The following is a 21767-nucleotide window of genomic DNA, read 5'->3' as shown; positions in this document are numbered from 1 at the left end:
CATTTATTTCTAGTTTTGAACACACTCTTCTGTCAGTTTACTTTTTAAAAATTGTACTTTATGATTATTTCCCTGATTACATATGCTTATTTTCTTGATAATTAAAGTTTTTATACTCTTGACATAAAATTAAAAAGTATAAAAGTCTGTACATCAACTCCCTGATTTATTCTCCATTCTAGGTAGGCCCAAAATTTTTGAGAAGATGCAATGGGGGTGGGATATTTAAGAAATTGAATTATTGAGATGGGAAAGGCACAAAAGTTAGTGAACAGAAATTTTAAAATTTTAATTTAGATTGAAATAGTCAAGAGAAACTCTAAGGGTTTCTAGACTTTATATAGAGAGACAAAACAAAGATGGAAAGCTAAAATAGTCAATGGCATATTGGCCCCAGTGAGTGATTTCCCACTATGGCTGAAAGAGAATGTCCCATTCACACTAGACTGGCGAGAGATTTCTATGTAATATAAGCGTTAATGTTTACAAAACAACAAGGTAATAAGAGGTACAGCAGTAATTTAATTAGCTCCACAGTAAGGATATGGTTAGAGGAAGAAAATGGGAAGAGTTTGTGATATAAACCAAGAACTAACTCGTCAGCAGTATTTATCAATTACAAAGGACTTTCTGAATTCTAGTAACGGGTAATGGAGTTTTTAAAAAGTTCACGGAAAATGTGTATTATTCAAAAAATATGTATAGATTTCAAAATTACACTTTTTATTTCAGTACATTTGGCTTGTGGCTATCACATTGCGCACTTTTGAAAAACCTAAAGATTATTTTTACACTTCCCATATCTGTAGTTTTCTCAAGTATTTGTAATTTCTTTTAGTCAAACATAAGAACTCTGAGGGTTAAGTTCTCCCTTCTCTGGAATCACAAGATTACTACTGAACTTGAATGGTCCATGGGCTTACCTCCTCCTGCATCTCTTTCATTTTCTTTCTCTCTTTTAAAAAATTTCATTTGCATTAATACAAACTCTGCTCTTTTTATGTAATTTTGTTTATGTGCAAGTATGTTAATTTATTTTATTATTGTCATAATAGTTGAACATATTTCTGGGCGAGTATGACTTTTGATGCATGAATCCAATGTATAATGATCAAATCAGTATAATTAGTATAACCATCACTTCAAACATTTATCTTGACTGTATTGGGATCACCCAACGCTGGGCATGTGTGCATGCGTGCCCAAGATCCCGAGAGGAGAACGGAGGAGAAGGGATTGCAGTGTGGACATCTACCCTGGGGGGTGATTTCTCACTTTCTGTCTTTCTGTCTCTGTCTGTCTGGCGAGCGCACTCGCCCTATAGCAAAAACCTTCTAAAAAAAAATTAAAAATAAATAAATAAAATAAAATAAAAGGCCAATTGTCAGGTCTCATTTAGTTGCTTATTCCCTTCATTTCCATGAAATATATCTATTATGCAAACATTTTAAGCACTCGATTGGTATCAAGTGTCTAATTCTGTCATAAGCAGCATGTTTTATTATAAATGTCAAATTATATAATGAAATGATGGCAGTCAGTTTAAAGACAAAATTAATTTCATTTGGAAGTGGTCCACAGGTTGATCATCTATCCCTGATTAGCCAAAATTTAAAACACAACAGCCTGATTCCACAATACATTACATTTTTAAACTGTTTAAATTTATATTAACACTTTTGAGAAACACAGTGTGAGAGAAACCCACAACTGCCTATGTGTAATCCAGTTCCATACTTGGTGCTCTTATCTTAATTATGAAGGAGGCCTGGTCTCATGTTAATGTCCCTATTTCATACAGGCAAAGACATTTAATAAAAATCAGCCCATTTACTATAAACCAAACGTGTTTGTACTCAATCTCTCCCTTTCCCAAAGGTTTTGAAGCTTTGCTGTATTGATTTGTTCTCAATATAACATTTCTGCATAGACACTTGCAGAGTTAACACTTACCCTACATACACACTGAGGACATGGTCAAGACAGCAGAGGACTGCTCCTTCAGTTTGCTATCATAGTTATCTTAAAGCATACAATATATGATTGTTAACTCTAGTCATTATGTTGTGTTATAATTACCTTAAATTCATTTCTTCCTAGCTTACCCTAATTTTGCATGTGTTAACCTTTATCTCCCTTCCTCCTCTCCCCTTCCAAGTTCTGGTGAGCACTATTTTACTCTCCCTTTCTGTGGGATCAAATGTTTTAGCTTCTACAAATCAGTGAAAGCATGTGGTATTTATCTTTCTGTGTTTGGCTTATTTCACTTAACATCCACCCATGTTGCCTTAAATATCAGACTTTCATTTTTGTTATGATTGAAGAGTATTCCATTTTATATACACATCATATTTTCTTTATCCATTCATTCTTTGAATGATACTTAGGTTGATTCTTGGGTATTGAGAATAGTGCTGCAATAAATATGACAAGGAAAAAAACTCTTTGGATATATACTCAGTAATGGGATAGTTGGATTAAATTGTAGTTCTATTTTTGTTTTTTGAGCAACCACTGTATTCTTTTTCACAAGTCTGTTTTAATTTACATTCTCATTACTCATGCTAAGAGTTTCCCTTCTCTGACTCTACTTCATTTTTTCTTTTCAACCTAATTCCACTCTCTATGTGCACTTCTGTATGTATTTCTCTTTTGGTTTATTTTTATTTTTTTTACTATTCATACCTCCCCATACCCAGATTGAAAACTTATTGGAAATTTGTGTTTTCAACTTTATCTTTGTATTCCTACACCCCAGAATGTCTTAGGCAAGGCAAACCAAACACCTATTAAACAAATGAACAATGAGACAGGTTCCACATGATCTTACTCACTTGTAGTACACAGCCAGACCTCCTTTGTTAATATTCAGCTATGTTCTTCATTTTTAAAAACACAAATACATTAGAGCAAACAGGTAGCATAGTGGTTAAGGGTCTGGATTCCCACATGGTCCACCATGGTCTGAGTCCCAGACTTGGTGACTTGAAAATCATGCCAGGCACGTGTGTGAGCATGCCAAAAATCTTGAGAGAAGAGTGAAAGACACATTCACAACATGGCCAACCTCCCTGGAGGGTGATTGCTCATTTTTCTTTTGATGTCTCTCTCCGGTGAGTGCACACACCCTATGGCAAAAAACTTCTGTCTCTCTGGCAATTAAAAAAAAATACAATATGTAACAAAAAATTTGAGTCATTATAATTTTTGAATTCTTATGTCTCAACTACATTTTAAAAATAATATTTTAGTATTCATAAGGTTAGGTGTGGAAACTCTAGACTTTGGGAAAGGAAATGACTTTCTTTTGGTTTTATATATATATATATATATAGGCTTATACTTACTGATTTTCTCAGCTGATATGGGGCACATATTTATTTAGCTTTAGCTCCAAATTCTAACTGGCTGCCACATAGTGCTGGTTCATAATTTTGTCTAGTTCTTTTCTCCCGTCAATTCCTGAGCATCCACTGAAAAATTACCAGGGCTCCCTGGGGAAATTTTGTTGTACATCATCTCTGTTGGTGATCATTAACCAAGCATTTGTGAAACGGTTTCAAAAAGCATACATTATGAAAGCTTTTTTGGGGCCTATAAAGCTTACAAGTAGTTGGACAAAGCAATTCCAGTTAGAGATGGTGTTTACCACTTGTTATTCTGCAACCTTTGCTTGGCCCTAAAGTGGGAGGTAGACCACATCCTGATCAGCTTTGCTTGGAAAATGTAAACCTAACAACAGTAAGTGCAAGAATCTGAATTTTAAGCCAAGTAAAAAGATCAAATTAGCATAATCTTCCCTGAGTTGAAATAATAGCTTTATATAAAATCTAAGCTCTATTCAAGTTTTACTTCAGAAACTCTCCATGTGGAGAGTCTTTTATAAAATATGTTATTCTATGCATTTTAATAAATAGACACTAAAGCCTTTAGTGTACATATAATGTGTCAAAAATATCCTATGGCTTTTACTTATGTTATTTTACTTAAGTCTACAACATGTTTGTGAACTAAATACCATAAGATTTCAGATTTAAAACAACTTGGGGAAGTAAAAGTAAAGTAATAAATATGAGGTCACTTTTTGTGTGTGCAACACTAAAATGATACTTTATTATTTCTTTTTTAAAAATTTACATTTAATCATTGTACATCTTTACAACATACTATGTGGGTTCTCAAAGCATAAATGCATTACATGTCTAGCAAGGTGAAGATATTACCTCACACAATAACTTTCCATTCTTGTGTCTGTTAAATGTTTTTTTCTTTTTTTCTCTGAATCTTTCCCTCTTATCTCCCTACCCACAACTGTCCACTCCTTCCAATAGAGTCTTGGTATCTACACTTGCTGTCTCTGCCATTTTACTTTCCAATTTGTCAGTTTCTACCATAAAGCGCAGACATGCAGTTAATACTGAGTGTAAGAAGGACATAGAAAGTCTGTCTTTCATAGTCTGGCTTGCATCTCTCAGCATTAAATCCATATTCATCCACTTTGCATCAAATTACAAGATTGCATTGTTTTTTTTTTATGGCTGAATTTTATTCCATAATGTATATGTGCCACATTTTTTTCAATTCAGTCATCCATTCTCAGGCACATAGGTTGATTTTCTGCCTTTTTAATTGTGACTAATATTGCAATGAACATGGGTGTGCAGATGTCTTTCCAACTGAGAGTTTTCCTATCCTTATGGTGTATACCCATGAGTGAAATTACTCAGTCACATTGAAATTCTATTTCTAGGCCTTTGAGTCACCTACATATTGTTCTCCACAGAGTACTAATTTACATTCCCACCAACATTGCAGAAAGGTTACCCTTTCACCACAGCTTCACCAGCACCTGTTATTCCTTTCTTTTTTTTAAATTTTTTTTTTAATTTTTATGATAGCCCTTGTAACTGAGGTTAAATGGCATCTCATCTCATTATGGTTTTGATTTGCATTTTCCTTATGATAAGAGTTAGTAAAGATTTTTTCATATGCCATTTGGCCATTCATATCTCACCCTTGGAAAACTGTCTTGTTTGGCTACTTTTTAATGGATTTTTTTTTCCAGGTAAGCTATTTGAATTCCCTAATATTCTGGTTGTTAATCCCTAATCAGAAGCAGAGTTTGCAAATATTCTTTTGCATTTGTGGTTTATTTCCTCACTCAGACTATTGTTTCCTGTGCTGTGCAGAAGCTTTTCAACCTGACATAGTTCCAGTTTTCTATTTTTAGCATTACTGCATGTGATTGAAGGGTCTTAATTAAGAAATCTTTACCTACTCCATTGTCTTCAAGAGTTGCCCTTTGTTTTGCACGAGTTTTATAGTTTGAATCTTTGTTTAGATCTTTGATTCATTTTGAGTTTACTTTTGATAATGGTAATAAACAAAACAGGGATTTAATTTTGTTTTTCTGCAGGTAGATATTCAGTTCTTCCAGCACCATTTGCTAAAGAAACTCTTTATTCCACTGGATTTTCTTGTTTCCTTTGTCAAAGATCAGGTGGCTATAAGTTTGGGGGTTTATTTCTGGGTTTTCTGTTCTGTTCTATTGGTCTACAGGCCTGTTTTTCTGCCAGTACTAAACTGTTTGGTTATCACAGCTCTGTAATATATCTCAAAGTCAGGTTGTAAGATGACTCCTATTTACTTCCTTTTGCAGAGCATTGCTTTGGTAATATGGGTCCTTCTATGTTTCCAGACAAATTTTATGATTATTTTTTCTATTTCTGCGAGAATGTCTTTGATAATTATTGCATTGAATTTGTAAATTATTTAGGTAGAATTGACATTTGGATTATATTAATTTTTCCAATCCGGGAGCATGAGATGTTTTTCCATTTTGTGTATCACACTCAATTTCTTTTTTCAGGTTTTCATAGTTTCTTTCACATAATTCTTCCTTCTCTGTGGTTGTGTTTATTCCTAGATATCTTATTTCTTTTGTGGCTATTGTAAATGGGATTGCTTTCTTCAATTCTACCTCAGTCTGTTGGTTGCTTGTAGACAAAGATGCTATAAAATTTTGGATATTGTCTTCATATCCTGACATTTTACTGAATTTTTAATAATGTCTAGGAGTTTCTTTGTGAATTCTTTTGGATTTTCTATATAAACAATCACATCATATTCAGATAAAGATAATATTACTTCTTTTTTTTTGTTCTTTTCTATTCACATTACCTTTGTCATCCCTCCCAAACTCCAGGCAGCACAAAAAGGAAAGATACCATTCACTTGAAGGAATAAGAAGGAGATGAGCACTGGGTATCACCACAGACCCAAGCAGCAGGCTGCCCCAGTGACCCCAGCAGAAGGTCACCTACCACAGGTTAGCTACTGTAGATCTAACTAAGCTCCAGGTATCCACATGTGTCTAAATTCAGTAAAAAATGAAGGAAAAAAAAAAAACCTAATGCATACAAATCAATAGTTTCTATATGCTAACAACAAACTATCAGACAAAATAGCAATCAAAGGTTATCCTTAATCAGTGATTAAGCACTGTGCAGAGGAAGCCAGATCCCACATGGCCAGTTGTAGTTCAAATCATGGCTCAAGCAGTAAAAACTGCCCTGGATCCTCACTGATGAAGTGGAGAAATGGAGGAAAAGGGATTGTAGTGTGACCAGGCTCTATGGTGGAGGGGACTTTCTTTTTTTCTCTCTGCCTGGTGTTTGCATACACCCTCTGACATTAAATAAATAAATATCTATAAAAGAAACCCAGAAAGCAATCTTATCTACAATAGCACCACCCAACAAAAAAAGAAAAAGAAAAGAAAGAAAGAAAATCAAAAGAAAGTAAAGAATAAATGTAAGCAAGGAGGTGAACAATATCTACTCTGAAAATAGCATAATGTTAAACAAATTGATGAAACAAATTGAAGAAGACACATGCTCATGAATTTGAATAATGAATATTTTTCAAATATCCATACCACCCAAAGTGATCTATAGATTCAATGCAATCCCCAACAAAATTTCAACGACTTTTTATCACAGAAATAAAAAAAAATCCTAAATTTAATATGAAACTTCAAAACATTTGAGTAGCCAAATCAATCTTGTGTAAAAGCAGTGCTGGAGGCATCACACTCTGATTTCAAAATATACTGTGTATCTATAGTAACTAAAACAGCATGGTACTGATTAAAAATATAGACATGTAGTCAAGTGGAACAAAACAGAGAGTCCAGGAGTACATCTATGGTCAATTGATCTTTAACAAAATCACCAATAACACATAATAAATCGTGTTAGGAAAGCTGTATATCCATATGCAGAAGAATATATTGGATCTGTGTCTCTCACCATATATAAAAACCAACTCAAAATGGATTTAAGATTTAAATACAAGTTTGAAAATATAAAATTACTAGAAAAAAACATAAGACAAGAGATTCTGTACATTGGCCTTGGCCATTTTGGGATATGAACCCAAAATCACAGTTAACAAGAACAAAAACAGACAAATGCATTTGCATTTAACTAAAAAGCTTCTGTACAGCAAAGAAAACTATAAGCTTGTTTAAGAGACAATTATGGAATGGGAAAATGGATTACGAATCACACATCTGATAAAAAGTTTATATCCAAAAGATATAAGATACTCACCTCATAGCACAAGTTGTTAAGCTCAGTACATAGAGAGCTAGATTTCATGTGACTGACCACCCCTGGAATCAGCCCTAACAACTTGAAAAACACACTAGGTATTGTGTGCATGTGTGACCCAAACTCTGATGGAATGGAGATATGGAAGAAAAAGGATTGTGGTGTGACCATATCCCATTGGGAAGTGCTTTCTTTCTCTTTCTGTTGAGTGTCCTATATCAACAACACAACAAAAAATTCAGAAACATGTATAAGAAACTCAGACGCCTCAGTGAAAAACTCAAATATCCTCATTTAAAAAATGGGTAAAGAATATGACTAGACATATCTCAAAAAAAGAAATAAAAATGGGCCAGGGGTATATGAAAAAAATTTTCATGATTACTAATTACCAGAATAGGCAAATCAAACCCATGATGAGATACCACATCCACATTAGAATGGCTATTATAAAAGAGGCAAGAAATAAATGTTGAGGATGTGGAGGAAAGTGAATCCTTGTCACTCTTGGTGGGAACATATAATAAATTGGTACAGCCATTATGGAAAACATATGAAGTATCCTCAGAAAATTAAAAATGAAACTATTAAAGGATCTAACTATCCCACTTCTGATTATATATACAAATAAAATAAAATTAATATCTCAGAGATAGCTGCACAGCTGTGTTTATTACAGCCTTATTCACAATAACAAAGATATAAAGTTAACTTAATGTTCATAGACAGAAGAATGAATATATAAAATGCGGTGTATATATACAATGAAATATTATTCATCTTCAAAAAATAAGGAAATCTTGTTATTTGTGACAACATGGATGAGCCTAGAGGATATCATTGCTAAGTGCAGTTAGTCAAGCACAAAAATATTGTATTGTATAATTTTACTTATATGTACAATCTAAAAACGTCATATTCATAAAAGTAGAGTGATTACCGGGGGAGGGAAATGAGGGAAGTGGAGAAATGTTGGGCAAAGATTACAAAGTTTCAATTACAGGATGAATAAGTTCAGGAAACCTAATGGGCAACATGTTGACTATATTTAATAATACTATATTATAAACTTGAAATTTATAGAGAGTGTATTTTACACATTCTTACTAAACACATAATGCTAACTATGTGACCATGTGAGGTGACTGATAATGTGATTACTTAGTTAATCAATTCACAATGTATACAAATATCAAAACATGACAGTGTGTACCTTAAATATGTTCAATTTTTAATGCTTTTTAAATGTTAATTATACATCAATAAAGCTGGAAAATATTCTTTAAAATAAGGAGACAGTGAGTGAAAGAAAAAGTATATGAAGGGAGGAGCAGAGTGAGGCAGATGGTATAGAGTCTTGGTTCTGGCCAGTAATTTGAGTTTGATTTTAATTGCAATGGGGGTTAACAGCAATAGTGTAGTAGGAAGGGAGGTAATATATGGGTAATGTTTCCACTGTATCACGTTAGGTGCTATGCAGAACCATAACATTCTCTTAGGCCTACATACTCCTAGAACTCCCGAGACTCACCACAGCATCAAAAAACAGTGACCACAATATCTTTCAGCTTTTTCTATATGCGAGCTACGTACTTTAAAATGAAGTATTTAATTCCAAATCTTCTTTTGATCTCTAAAAAAATGAGGCAAAATAATAAAAGACTGAAAATGCTAAGTATATAGTAAATGGTAGAGTGCATCGAAGTTGGGAAAATAGTCATTATTCTCAAGAGACAAAAGCACTTTACCATCCTTATGATTATAATCAAAGATCACCTTCTGAGCTCCGGGATTGTGAAGGTTCCTACATAGAACTGAAGGGTCATTGCTTTTCAGTAGTGCACTTCCTGATTCATAGGCTTAATTATGTCATATCTTAAGCAAGTAGTTCAGCATTTAGACCTGTAAAGGCTCTTCAAAAAGTTCATTTAAAGAAGTGACCAAAAGTGGAGGCCTTAGTTCTCCTTCACATTATACAAAATGTCAGGTGAAAAGCTGAGAAGCAGGATACTAAGAAGAAAAAACCCGAAGCCAAGAAAGCTGATACCAGTGGCAAGGTTAAAAAGGGTAACTCTAACACTGAAAAGCCCAGAAGAGGAAGCCCCATTGCAGGAGAAATTCTGTAGTCCGTGGCAGATACTCCCAATCTGCCATGTATTCCAGGAAGGCCATGTCTAAGAAGAAATACATGGTCGCTACAACCAGAATTGAAAAGAAAAAGAAGGTTCTTGTCACTGTCATAAAAACAGATAGTGGGGACAAGAACGGTGGTGCCTGGGTGGTTAAACATCACAAAATGCCTAGGTATTATCTCACTGAAGATGTGTCTTGGAAGCTGTTGAGTCATGGCAAAAAATCCTTTAAGTCAGCATGTGAGAAAGCTACCAGTCAGTCTTACTCCTGGAACCATTCTGATCATCTTCGCTGGATGTCACAGGAGCAAGAGAGTGGTTTTTTGGAAGCAGCTGAGCAATGGATTGCTAGTTGTAACTGGACCTCTGGTCCTCAATTGAGTTCCACATACAATACTCCAGAAATTTGTCATCACTACCTCCACAAAAATTGATATTAACAGATTAAAAATCTCCAAATACTTCACTGATGTTTAGTTCAAGAAAAAGAATCTGCAGAAGCCTGGACACCAGGAAGATGAGAATTTTGGCATGGGAAAGGAGAAATATGAGATTACAGAGCAGTACAAAGTTGATCAGAAAGCTGTGAACTCATAAATTTTACCAAAAAATTAAAGCTGTTCCTTAGCTCCAGGGCTACCTGCAATCCATGTTTACCCTTACGAATGGAGTTTATCCTCACAAATTAGTGTTGTAAATTTCTTACCAAGAGCCTAATTAAACAACATTTTTATAAATGTATTATAAAAATCTGTGATTGAATTCTGCACTAAAATAAACTTGTACTTTAATTCCATGTTTCTACAAACTTTCTGAAGTCCCCTCGTATAGTTTCATAAATTGTACACTTGTCTATAGAATGAATTCCTTCTGACTTACTAGAAAAACAGTTATATTTGTATGTTAATTGAAGTGACTTTCCTGGCTATAGAAGTTTATAAGCTTATTTTTCTTTTACCTTGTAAATTTATAATTTGTGCTAGAAAGTAGCAATATATTAACTTGTCAGTGCACACATTCACACTCAACATTACACTAAAAATCCACTTGATAAGCCATTTAAATTCATGAATCTTGGGTATATACATTTTTTCTAAGTATGTTGCTACTAATTAAAAGTTTTGAGTTTGCTCTTTCTTGTTTTCACATAATCTTATTTGTTTGTTTTATTTTCAAGAGAGGGATTTTTGCTATTGGGCATGTGTGATCACTAGAAAGACTGAGACAGAGAGAGAGAAAGTGAGAAAGCATCACTCAGGAGGAATAGCCATGCCACAAGCCCTTCTCTTCCATTCTCTTGGGATTTTGGGCATACACACACACACACACACACACACACACACATACATCTGGAGTGAGTTTCAAGTTACCAGGTTCGGGACTCACACCACAATTACCAGGTAGGAGCCCAGCACTTTAATCACTACACCACCTGCTTGCCCCTAGATATACAAGTTTTAAAAGTTTATATCTTCCATGAGAACATATAGAGGGAGAACAGAGAAACAGAAAGACAAGAACTATGTCAGGCTCTTCCTCAGTCTCAGCTCTGTCAGGTCATGGGCAAAATACACTGCATGGACAGGAAAGTCATGAGAGGTAAGCATAGGATCTTTCCCATGTGGATTCAGTGGGTTCAGTGCATTACTACTGTACCTTTAGTAGTGGCCTCACAATTAGACCTTTGAGAAAGGAATTTTATATTTGTCTTTGACACAGGAATTTTGCCATTGGCATACTTTCAACATTGTTTTTATGATGGTGAGTGAATGACAACTGTGACTCACTCTTAAAAATTCTTTGCTAGCAGTAAAATCGGACCAGCAGATAGTATAATGCTTATGTTGCTGGATTGCCACATGGTTGACTGTAGTTTGAGTCCTGGACCCAATGGCTTCAAAATTACACTGGGCACATGTATGTGCATGCCCAAGATCCCCAGAGGACAATGGAGGAGAAGGGATTGAGGTATGGCCATCCCCACTGAGGGGTGCTTTCTCACTTTCCCTCTCACTGTACCTGTCTCTCTCTCTCTCTACCTCTCTCCCTCTCTTTCTCTCTCTCTCTCTCTCTCTGCGGAGTCATGTACCTTAAGACAAAACCTCTAAAAAAACCACTTTGCTATATGTTATTAATGAGTATCTTTCTTTATGTGGATGAAATTTTGTTTTGGTTTTTGCTTTTAATAAAGAAAGAATGAATTAGATATGGAGTAGAAGATAAAGAAAATCAAAGCTATAGTCCTTCCCTGGTCCTTCAAAACTTTCCTTCCATAAATTTTATGGAGACACTATTATGAATAGATAAAGATCTCTGACCTCAGAGAGCTTTATGATTTGCTGAGACATAAAGTTTTAACAAACAGCTATAAATCTGTGTATTACATAACACATCCGAGTTCTGTTTCAAAGGGATCATTGATACTGAGCCACCCACTATTTGAAAAAGTTAGTTTTTCACAGAGGATGGGCCTTGGCTTGTTTCTTGTGGGTTCTAATTGATGTTGAGATTTGAAATAAATCTAAATGATAATGACTTAAAAATTGAAAGTGATGGTAGAAGTCATGCAGTGAATGCCTCTCTTAGAAATATCCTTGATTATTTAGTTATAGCAAGAATCTTTTTGAAATAGGCCCCTGAATTTATGAAGCAGACTTTCTATTTGGAAAGAATTCTCATTGTTAAAAAGTTCTTTCATTGAATATAGATTGGCTCTGTTTTAACAAGTTTTAAATTCTGTCTTTTGGAAACCTTAACCAAATCTAATCACACTTTCTTGTAATTGCACTTCAAAAATATTTGAAAATTATGTTGATGTACTTCTAAAGCCAACTCTGAAGTTTAAATCCATGTTTTTTTTCATGTTTCTTCAAATTTTGCTGGGAGGAACTAAATATGGTGAGTTTATTCCTCTTCCTAATCTGGATACCTAATTTATTTCCAACTGTGAAATCTTTTCAGTGTCTTCTTATAGCACTATGATAGGCAGTCTTCTTTCCTGGGCATTTTCTGGCTGTATAAAATTTCATTTCCCATGTGTCTTCTCTATTGATATATATTTCTATAAACCAATTATCTATGACATAATGCCTTTCTGATTCCTGTTTCATGTTATTTAAACAATGTAGGTAGTGCTAAAACTTGTGTTAGGGTTTATTTATTTAGAGCCACTATTCATTTTTCTTTAGTCTCAATCTAATTTGTTTCAGAAACTACATAACCTAATTTGCATGTCTGGATTAAATAACCTAATGAACTCTGACCCGTGTGCTTGGGCATTAAGGATGTCAAATACCCATTTAAGCATTGTTTATATCTTCCTTCCTGTTAAATGTCATTTGTGTTTGAAATCTTTCCAATGTTGACTTTAAAAAGGAAGACTTGGTAATTTAAAAAAGAGAGTATGCAGACAGGAGATGCAGTAAATCAGAGTATTACTGCTCATGACTGGATGTTGAACACATTCCAAAAATACTCTTTGCATTTTCTTCAGATCTCTGTTTGTCTGATTGATTTATGCTGGAAATAATGATCTCATATTACAGTCTTCCTTTGGTTTTGGTCTACTACTGATATACTAGCATTCCACAATGACAGTGATAATGAGCAGTAATGAAGATCATTAACTTACTATAGCCATTAATAGAAGAATTTAGGGTGGGGAACTTTATTTTCTTATAAAAGAATTAAATTCTATTTGAATCACTGATACAACTAATAAAAATTCACATGCTACCTATTGCAGGACAGTTCTCTAGGTGGTTTTGGACCCAGCCAATTCTTCTCCCCTTCTCCCTTGTATTTGTCAAGAATAATTATAGAATGTGCTGAGAATGCAATATTCTGAGATAGGAAGGAGCCGAGAACAGTCTGGGCTCTGTTATAGTATCCTTTAGAGACAAGATGCTTTTGTTTCAGTGCTTTTGCCCACTGTGTTATATGTCCCATTGATGTAAAATCCAGAGCAGGCTGCTTTCTAATGTCTTTCAGAGGCAATGCAAGTAGGACATGTATGGACACCATCTCTTGCACAGCTTCCTGAGCCTCGGAGGATTGGCTCCCAATGAATCCTAAGCTTATGCCGTACCTTTCTGCCTATATCTGTAAGTAACTTGATGAATGTGTTTCTGTCTCACTGGGGTACTCAGAAAGTTGGTAACCAGCAGTAAACATTTTCACCACCGTGACTCAGAACATTTCACCAGGAATTGCTTTAGTATTTATATAGGAGAAGGCCATTAAGACAAATAACAACAAAACGTTGAGCAGAGAAAGGATTTAAAATGAAATAATAATAAGGGCAGAGAACTAAGATAGAGCACATGGGTAGTGGAAGAAATACTTCTTTCTTTTACCAGACTTCTTCTTTTATATCAATAATATTTGTAATTAATGGTCTAAAAAACATATATGCAATCATATGAACTGAAATATATAGTTTAATTATAGAAATAAAATATGGACTCAGCACTCGCCAGGACAGAAAGCTGCTAGCCATTCCCACCTTTGCCTGTTTTGGGCCTCTGGGTTCAACTTCATGGCTGTGAAGTCTCCCACAACCAATGTCCCCTTCCCAGACCCAACAGTAACCACGTAGGAGGGCTGCTTTGCTCCCTCTTGCTCTCCTCTGTCCCTTCTAACATTTTTTTCTCTTTTTGAAAAAACAGCTCTCTGCCCTCCTTGGACTTTTCTCTTGCTAATCTCTGTCTTTTTTCTCACCTAGGATAGAAGGCTGCTAGTCATCTTCACCTTTGCCTGTTTTGGGCCTTTGTGCAACACGCAAGTGTGCCATGCAGTTTTCCATTTTCATCTCAATTTCATTTTGTGTGAAGTGATTTTTTAAAAATTTTTTCTCTCTTTTTCTTCTAGTTCATTTCTTGTTTCTTCACTCTCTATTTCTATTTCCTACTTTCTTTTTCTTTTCCCTACTTTGCTCTTTTACTTCTCAGCTCTTACCCTCTCCTAGAGACAATTAGGTGCATAGTAGTTAACCATCTGAGCATTGTGAGTTTTAGAGAATTCTTTGCACATCACTGTAGTGGTTGCAAAATTAGTGAAATTCACCTTGATAAATCTAATTACAAAATCCCCCAGTGATTCCCAGATTTGAGGACTTAGTAGAAGTGAGAAAATAGCAATAAATTATTTCACAGTGGGGGAAACATAGTTCACAGTCACAGAATCCTTCTCCAACAAATTGACCAGAAGTAAATACATTACCAAATGACTAAAAATTGAAAATCCGCAAGGATGAGAGAATCAAGTAGTATATATCTACCAAGGGAACAATGTAACCTGTCTCCAAGTAGAAAAAAATTAGAGCATATTACCAAAATGTCAGAAAAAGAATTCAGAATATTTATGGTAACAAAATTCTATGAGATGCGAGGCGAAAGAAACATTGAGCTCCAAGAGATGAGGAAGTCCTCCCACAATAAAAGAAGAATTAGACTTCATAAAAAAGAATCAAATGGAACTGTTAGACATGAAGACTACAACACAGGAAATTAAAACCTCCCTTGAAAGTATCAAAAGCAGGTTAGACTATGTAGAAGATTGAATTTTGAAAGTAGAAGATAAAACCAATCACCTAGAAAATATTATCGAAAATACTGAAAAAACAGCCAAGAAAATTGAGAATAATATGTGAGAAATACCAGATACCATGAAATGCCCAAATATATGAATAATTGATATCCCAGAAAGTTCAGAAACTAATAAAGACATTGATAATCTATTCCATGAAATCCTGGAAGAAAATAGAAGCACTCAAACATCCAGACCCAAGAAATACAAAGAACTCCAAGTAGAATCAATCTAAGAAAATCCTCTGCATGCCATATTATAGCTAGATTGATGAAAATGACAGATAAAGAGAAGATACTAAGATTGTCAAGAGAGAAACATCATATCACTTACAAAGGCTATCCCATCAGACTAACACCAGACCTCTAATTAGATACAATGCAAGCAAAGAAAGAATGGGGAAATAAATTCAAAGTGTAAAATGAAAATCAATTTCCACCGAGAATATTATACCCAGCAAGATTATCCTTCATATGGGAAAAGAAAATAAAAATGTTCTCGGATAAACAAAACCTGATAGAATTTACCAACTTCAGACCAGCTCTTCAAGAAATTCTGAAAGGAGTACTATACCAAGAAAACTAAGAGATACAGACAGCAATAAGAGAACAAAAAACAGTCAGCAATATGGCCAACTTAATGGTAGGGACAAGTCTGGAAATATCGATAATAATGTTGAATGTCAATGGATTGAATTCTCCAATCAAGAGACAGAGACTGGCTGAAAAGATTAAAAATCAGAAACCCTCTACCTGTTGCCTACAAGAAACCCATCTCATGGATAAAGACATACATAGACTAAAAGTGAAGGGCTTGAAAACGGTATTCCATGCAAATGGAAACCAAAAAAGAATGGGAATCGCTAAACTGATTTCAGACAACATAGGCTTTAAGACAAAAACTGCAAGAAGAGACAAAGAAGGGCCTTATACAGTAGTAAAAGGGCTAATTCACTAGGAAGATATAATGATTATAAATATCGATTCATCAAACTCAGGAGCACCCAAATATGTAAGGGAAAGACTGTTAGATCTAAAAAGAGAGAGAGACTGTTACAATATAATTGTTGAAGATCTCAACACCCCATTATCTATCTCCTTTAGCAGGTCAATGAGACAAAAAAATAAGCAAAGAGATTCAGGACCTGAATAACACCGTAAATAAGATGGATTTGATAGACATCTATAGAACTTTTTACCTCCAAAAAAGAGAAAATATACATTTTTCTCAGCCTCACATGGTACTTTCTCAAAGACTGATCACATAATATGGCACAAAACCAGCCTCTATAGATTCAAAGGCATAGAAACTATATCCAGCATCTTCTCCAACCACAACGGAATTAAAATTGATATTAATCTCAGGAAAAACCCTTGAAAATATTCAAATACATGGAAACTAAATAACCTACTTCTGAATGACTCCATGACTACTGCAGAGATTAAGACAGAAATCAAAAGATTCATGGAAACTAATGAAAATTAATACACTAGTTTCCATAATCTATGGGATACTGCAAAAGCAGTCATAAGAGGGAAGTTCATAGTAATTAGTGTGCACAACAAAAAGATGGAAATGTGGCAAAAGGACTACTTACCTTTATGCTTCAGGGAATTAGAAAAACAACAAAAAAAAATCCAAAAAATGTCAGGAGAAAAGAAATAATAAAGATTCAAGCAGAAATAAATGAAATAGAAAATAAGTGAACTATACAGAAAATAAATGAAAGCAAAAGCTGGTTCTTTGAAAAGATTAACAAGACTGATGCACCATTAGCCATACTAATTAAGAAGAAAGGAACCAGATAAGTCAAATTCAAAACAAATCAGGCAACATTACAATAGACATACCAGAAATACAAAGCATTATTAGAAGATACTATATGCGACTCTACAAAAATAAGTGAACTATACAGAAAATAAATGAAAGCAAAAGCTGGTTCTTTGAAAAGATTAACAAGACTGATGCACCATTAGCCATACTAATTAAGAAGAAAGGAACCAGATAAGTCAAATTCAAAACAAATCAGGCAACATTACAATAGACATACCAGAAATACAAAGCATTATTAGAAGATACTATATGCGACTCTACACCAACAAAGAAGAAAAACTGAATGAGATGGACAAATTCCTGTACACATATAATCTAGCAAGATTGACTCAGGAAGACATAGAAAGCCTGACTAGACCTATGACAAGCAATGAGATTGAATCAGTAATAACTAACCTCCCAACAAAGAAAAGTCCAGGCCCCAATGGCTTCACTGCCAAATTTTACAAAACTTCTAAATAAGTGGTAATCCCCATTCTACTCACACTGTTTCTAGAGATCCAAAAGGAAAGAATCCTTCCAAATTCATCCTATGAAGCCTCCATTACCCTCATTCCCAAAATGGATAAGGACATGACAAAAAAGGAAAGCTACAGACCTATATCCCTGATGAATATAGATGCAAAAATTTTCAACAAGATACTTGCTATCTGTATTCAACAGCATATAAAAAAGCTTATGCATTGAGAAAATAATAATAATTTTTTTGGTTTTTATTTTATTTTTTTCTTCTTTTTCTATTTCTTTGTGTGTTTTTTGTTTGTTTGTTCTTCTTTTCTTTCTCTCTCTCTCCTCTCTCTCTCTCTGTTTCCTTATTTTTTTCTTTTATCTCATAACTCTTCTCCTTAGTCTCCATTCTCTGTGTTTCTAGACAGATCTAAGGGAACCATAGCCAAACATTCAAATACTATTAGGGTTAATGTATTTCGCAATATCCATGGAATCTGCTGCACAAAAGGATAAAAATGGAACAGCAAAGAGATTCCATATCACCTCCTTCTGCATGCTCCTGAACACTCAGATTGAACTTCAAGAATTAGGAAGAAACACACCATCCATCATATGACTAGAAATCACTGCAGGGCCACAAGAAAGCAAGAAAATGCCTCTCCTCCAAGGGAAAACAATAACTCCTCTTCATCCACAGAGAGTTCAATGGAAGTCATGGAAATATCTGAAAAAGAATTTAGAATATTTATAATGACAAAGTTAACAGAGAAGAGAGACAATGAATAGTGGAAGAGGCAGGAGAAAAGAACAAGTTTTTCCATCCAGAATATACTGTATATTGGCTCAATCAAAGATATTATCACACATGTTGTCTTCAACAAATAAATTTTCCATTTCTTGTTTCTTTTTTTTTTAATTTACATTTTTTTAATACATTCAATTACATTATTTAGCTTACAAGGTGGTCATTTCAATATATGAACATTTCTCCCTGGTCAAAATATAACAACACCACCTCCCTGTCTCAACAATGCTCTGCCTCCTCCAAGTGTTCTTCCCTAGGTCCTGCTCCTCCACACACACCACATATGGCATTCACACCCATTTCTTGTGTTTGTATATCTTTTAGTCAATCAGTTTCAGTCATAGAGTGCAGACACTCAGTATATATTAAGTGGGAACATACAATATACAAGAAATACTAGATACCATCAAAGATCCAAACGTCTGGATAATTGGTATTCCAGAAGGCAAAGAGACTCATAAGGGCATTGATAATCTATTCCACGAAATCCTGCAAGAATACTTTTTAAACCTAGAGAGACACTCAAAGATCTAGTCCCAAGAAATACAAAGGACCCCAAATAAAAGCAACCCAAGAAGATCTTCTCCAAGACATATTATAGCCAGATTGACCAAAACCACAGACAAAGACAAGATACTAAGATTGGCAAGAGAAAAAAGGCAAGTTACCTACAAAGGCTATCACATCAGGCTAATAGCAGACCTTTCATCGGAAACAATGTGAGCGAGGAAAGAATGGGAGGAAAGAATGGGAAAATATCTTCAAAATGTAAAGGGAAAAGCAATTTCAACCAAGAATACTTTACCCAGCAAGATTATCCTTTATATGGGAAGAAAAGACAAGAACATTTTCAGATAAACAAAGCCTGAAAGAATTTACCAACACCAGACCAGATCTCCAAGAAGTTCTCAAGGGAGTGCTATACCAGGAAAATTAAATACAGACACACAGAAATAAGTGTTCAAAAACTAAGAAAATGGCCAACTTAATTGTAGGGACAAGTCTGGAGTTGAATATTATATCCCAGAATTTAATTGGGAAGATGTCACCACAATAGAAGATATAGTACATGAGACTGAACTGGTGAGTAGCATTTTATGACTTTTGACTAAAATATTGCTGATTTTCTTCTAGGCTTTGTTTTCCAGTTTTCAGGATTTTTGCCCTGACTTGAGCTGTCAATAGGTTCATGTACCTACCATTTGACCAGAATCCTAAACTGTTTTCTGGCAATCCTACCCAAATTAATCTACATGTTTAATGCAATCCCTATAAAATTACAAGAGACATTCTTCACAGATCTAGAAAAGACAATCACAGAATTTGTCTGGAACCATAAAAGACCCTGTTTCACTGAAGCCATCCTGAGCAAGAAAATTGGAGTAGGCGGCATCTCACTAATGGAACAGAGTAAAGACTCCAAAAATAACCCCCAAAACATACGGTCAACTCATCTTTGACAAAGGGTACCAGTCAATCCAGTGGGAAAAGGAAAAACTCTTCAGCAAATGGTATGGGAAAAACTGGGTATCCACCTGCAGAAAGATAAATCTGAACTCCTATCTGTCACCATTAACAAAAATCAAATCAAAGTGGATCAAAGATCTTAACCTAAAACCGCAAACTATATAACTTCTGCTGGAAAACACTGGAGAAATTCTGGGAGACATTTGGGTAGGCAAAGACTTCTTAAGCAAGACCCTGAAAGCACAGGCAATAATCTCTAAAATAGACAGGTGGTATTGCATCAGATTATGGAGTTTCTGCACAGCAAAGGACACAGTAATTAGTGTGAATCAACAACCCTCAGAATAGTAGAGAATTTTTGTTAACTGGGCCTCAGATAAGGGTCTGATAACAAGAATACACGAGGAACTTAATCAGCTTACCTGGAAGAAAATGATTAAGTCAATTAAAAGATGGGAAAATTAGCTGAATAAACAACTCTCTAAGGAAGACCTATAAACAACCAAAAAGCATATGAAAAAATGCTCAACATCCCTCATTGTAACAGAGATGCAGATCAAAACAATAAGAGATACCACCTAACCCCAGTCAGAATGGTGAAGATTAAAAAAAACAAATAAGTGCCAGAGAGGATGCGGTGTAAGGGGGACACTCCCACACTGTTGGTGGGAATGTAAATTGGTCCAGCTACTAGGGAGAACAATATGGATGTTACTCAAAGACCTTCAGATAGAACTGCCATATGATCTAGCAATTCCACTCCTGGGTATCTTCCCAAAGAATGGGAGAACACTCAATCAGAAAAGTGCTTGCACAACTATTTGCATTGCAGCATTATTCATGATTGCTAAAACATGGACCAACCCAAATGTCCACAAATGGATTAATGGATTGAAAAGTGTGACACATATACTCCATGGAATACTATTTAGCCATAAAAAATAACAAGGCCCTGGAATTTGATAGAAAGTGGACAGATATGGAAGATACATTGCTGAGTGAAGTGAGTCAGGCTATGAATGAGAGATGCCGTATGTCTCCACTTAACATATACCAACTGTCCGCACTCTATGATAGAGACTGAAAGACTGGAGAACATAAAAGCATTAAAAATTGTAATGGACACTAGAGACAAAGTGGAAATAGAATGTGGGAGGGGAAGAGTTTAGAAAAGGAAATTTGAGGGGAAAATGGAGAGGTAAGACACTTGTGGGACACAGATAAGGTTTTTTATCTGCTGATGAGAATGTGTATAATAGTCTCAACTGAGCTGGACTGAGGGGTATATCATGCTGGATAAAGTCTTCACAATCTAAATGATGTATAGTGATTTAATGTATGAATAATAATTTTAAAAATTAATTTAAAAAATAAAGTGAAAGAAAAAGAAATAAAATATGGGGATTGGCAGGTGGTGTAGTGTTTAAGGGCGTTGGATTCCCACATGGCCGACCATGGTTTGAGTTCTGAACCTGGTGGCTTTCTTTCTCATTTTTTTTCTCTCTCAATCCCTGTTTGGTCAAACTAAAATAAATAAATAAATACAGTTAACTAAAATAATTCTTTAAAAAAAAAGAGAAATAAAATAGGCAGGGACAGAGATGTTCCCATATTTTTTTGAGATGTTCTCATATATAATTACACCAAAAATGAAAGTGAATCTTAAAATATTAGAACCATCAGGCTGTGAAGCTCTGAAAAGACCTTAAAAGTAAACTATATAAGTACATTAGTTGTATAGGAAAATATTTAAAAACTTGTTTATGGGCTGGCTCTATGATGTGCTGTTAGATGCTGTGAGCAAAAGAACCCAGATTCTCATGGATGAGAATGCATGTAATATTTGCAATAAGAAAAAATGAAATAAAATAAAAGTGATAC

At 34.8% G+C, this 21767-nt stretch overlaps 1 pseudogene; it reads left to right on the top strand.

Moving 5' to 3' along the window:
- LOC102483256 (60S ribosomal protein L6 pseudogene) overlaps positions 1-10442 on the top strand; it is a 21382-nt pseudogene extending 10940 nt beyond the window's left edge.
- Positions 10443-21767: the final 11325 nt, after the last annotated feature.

The sequence above is a fragment of the Tupaia chinensis genome, unplaced genomic scaffold (genome assembly GCF_000334495.1).
Source record: "Tupaia chinensis unplaced genomic scaffold, TupChi_1.0 Scaffold146445_1, whole genome shotgun sequence".
NCBI classification, from domain to species: Eukaryota; Metazoa; Chordata; class Mammalia; order Scandentia; family Tupaiidae; genus Tupaia; species Tupaia belangeri.
Note: the sequence above shows the minus strand (reverse complement) of the source record. Positions and strands in the feature narration are given on the sequence as shown.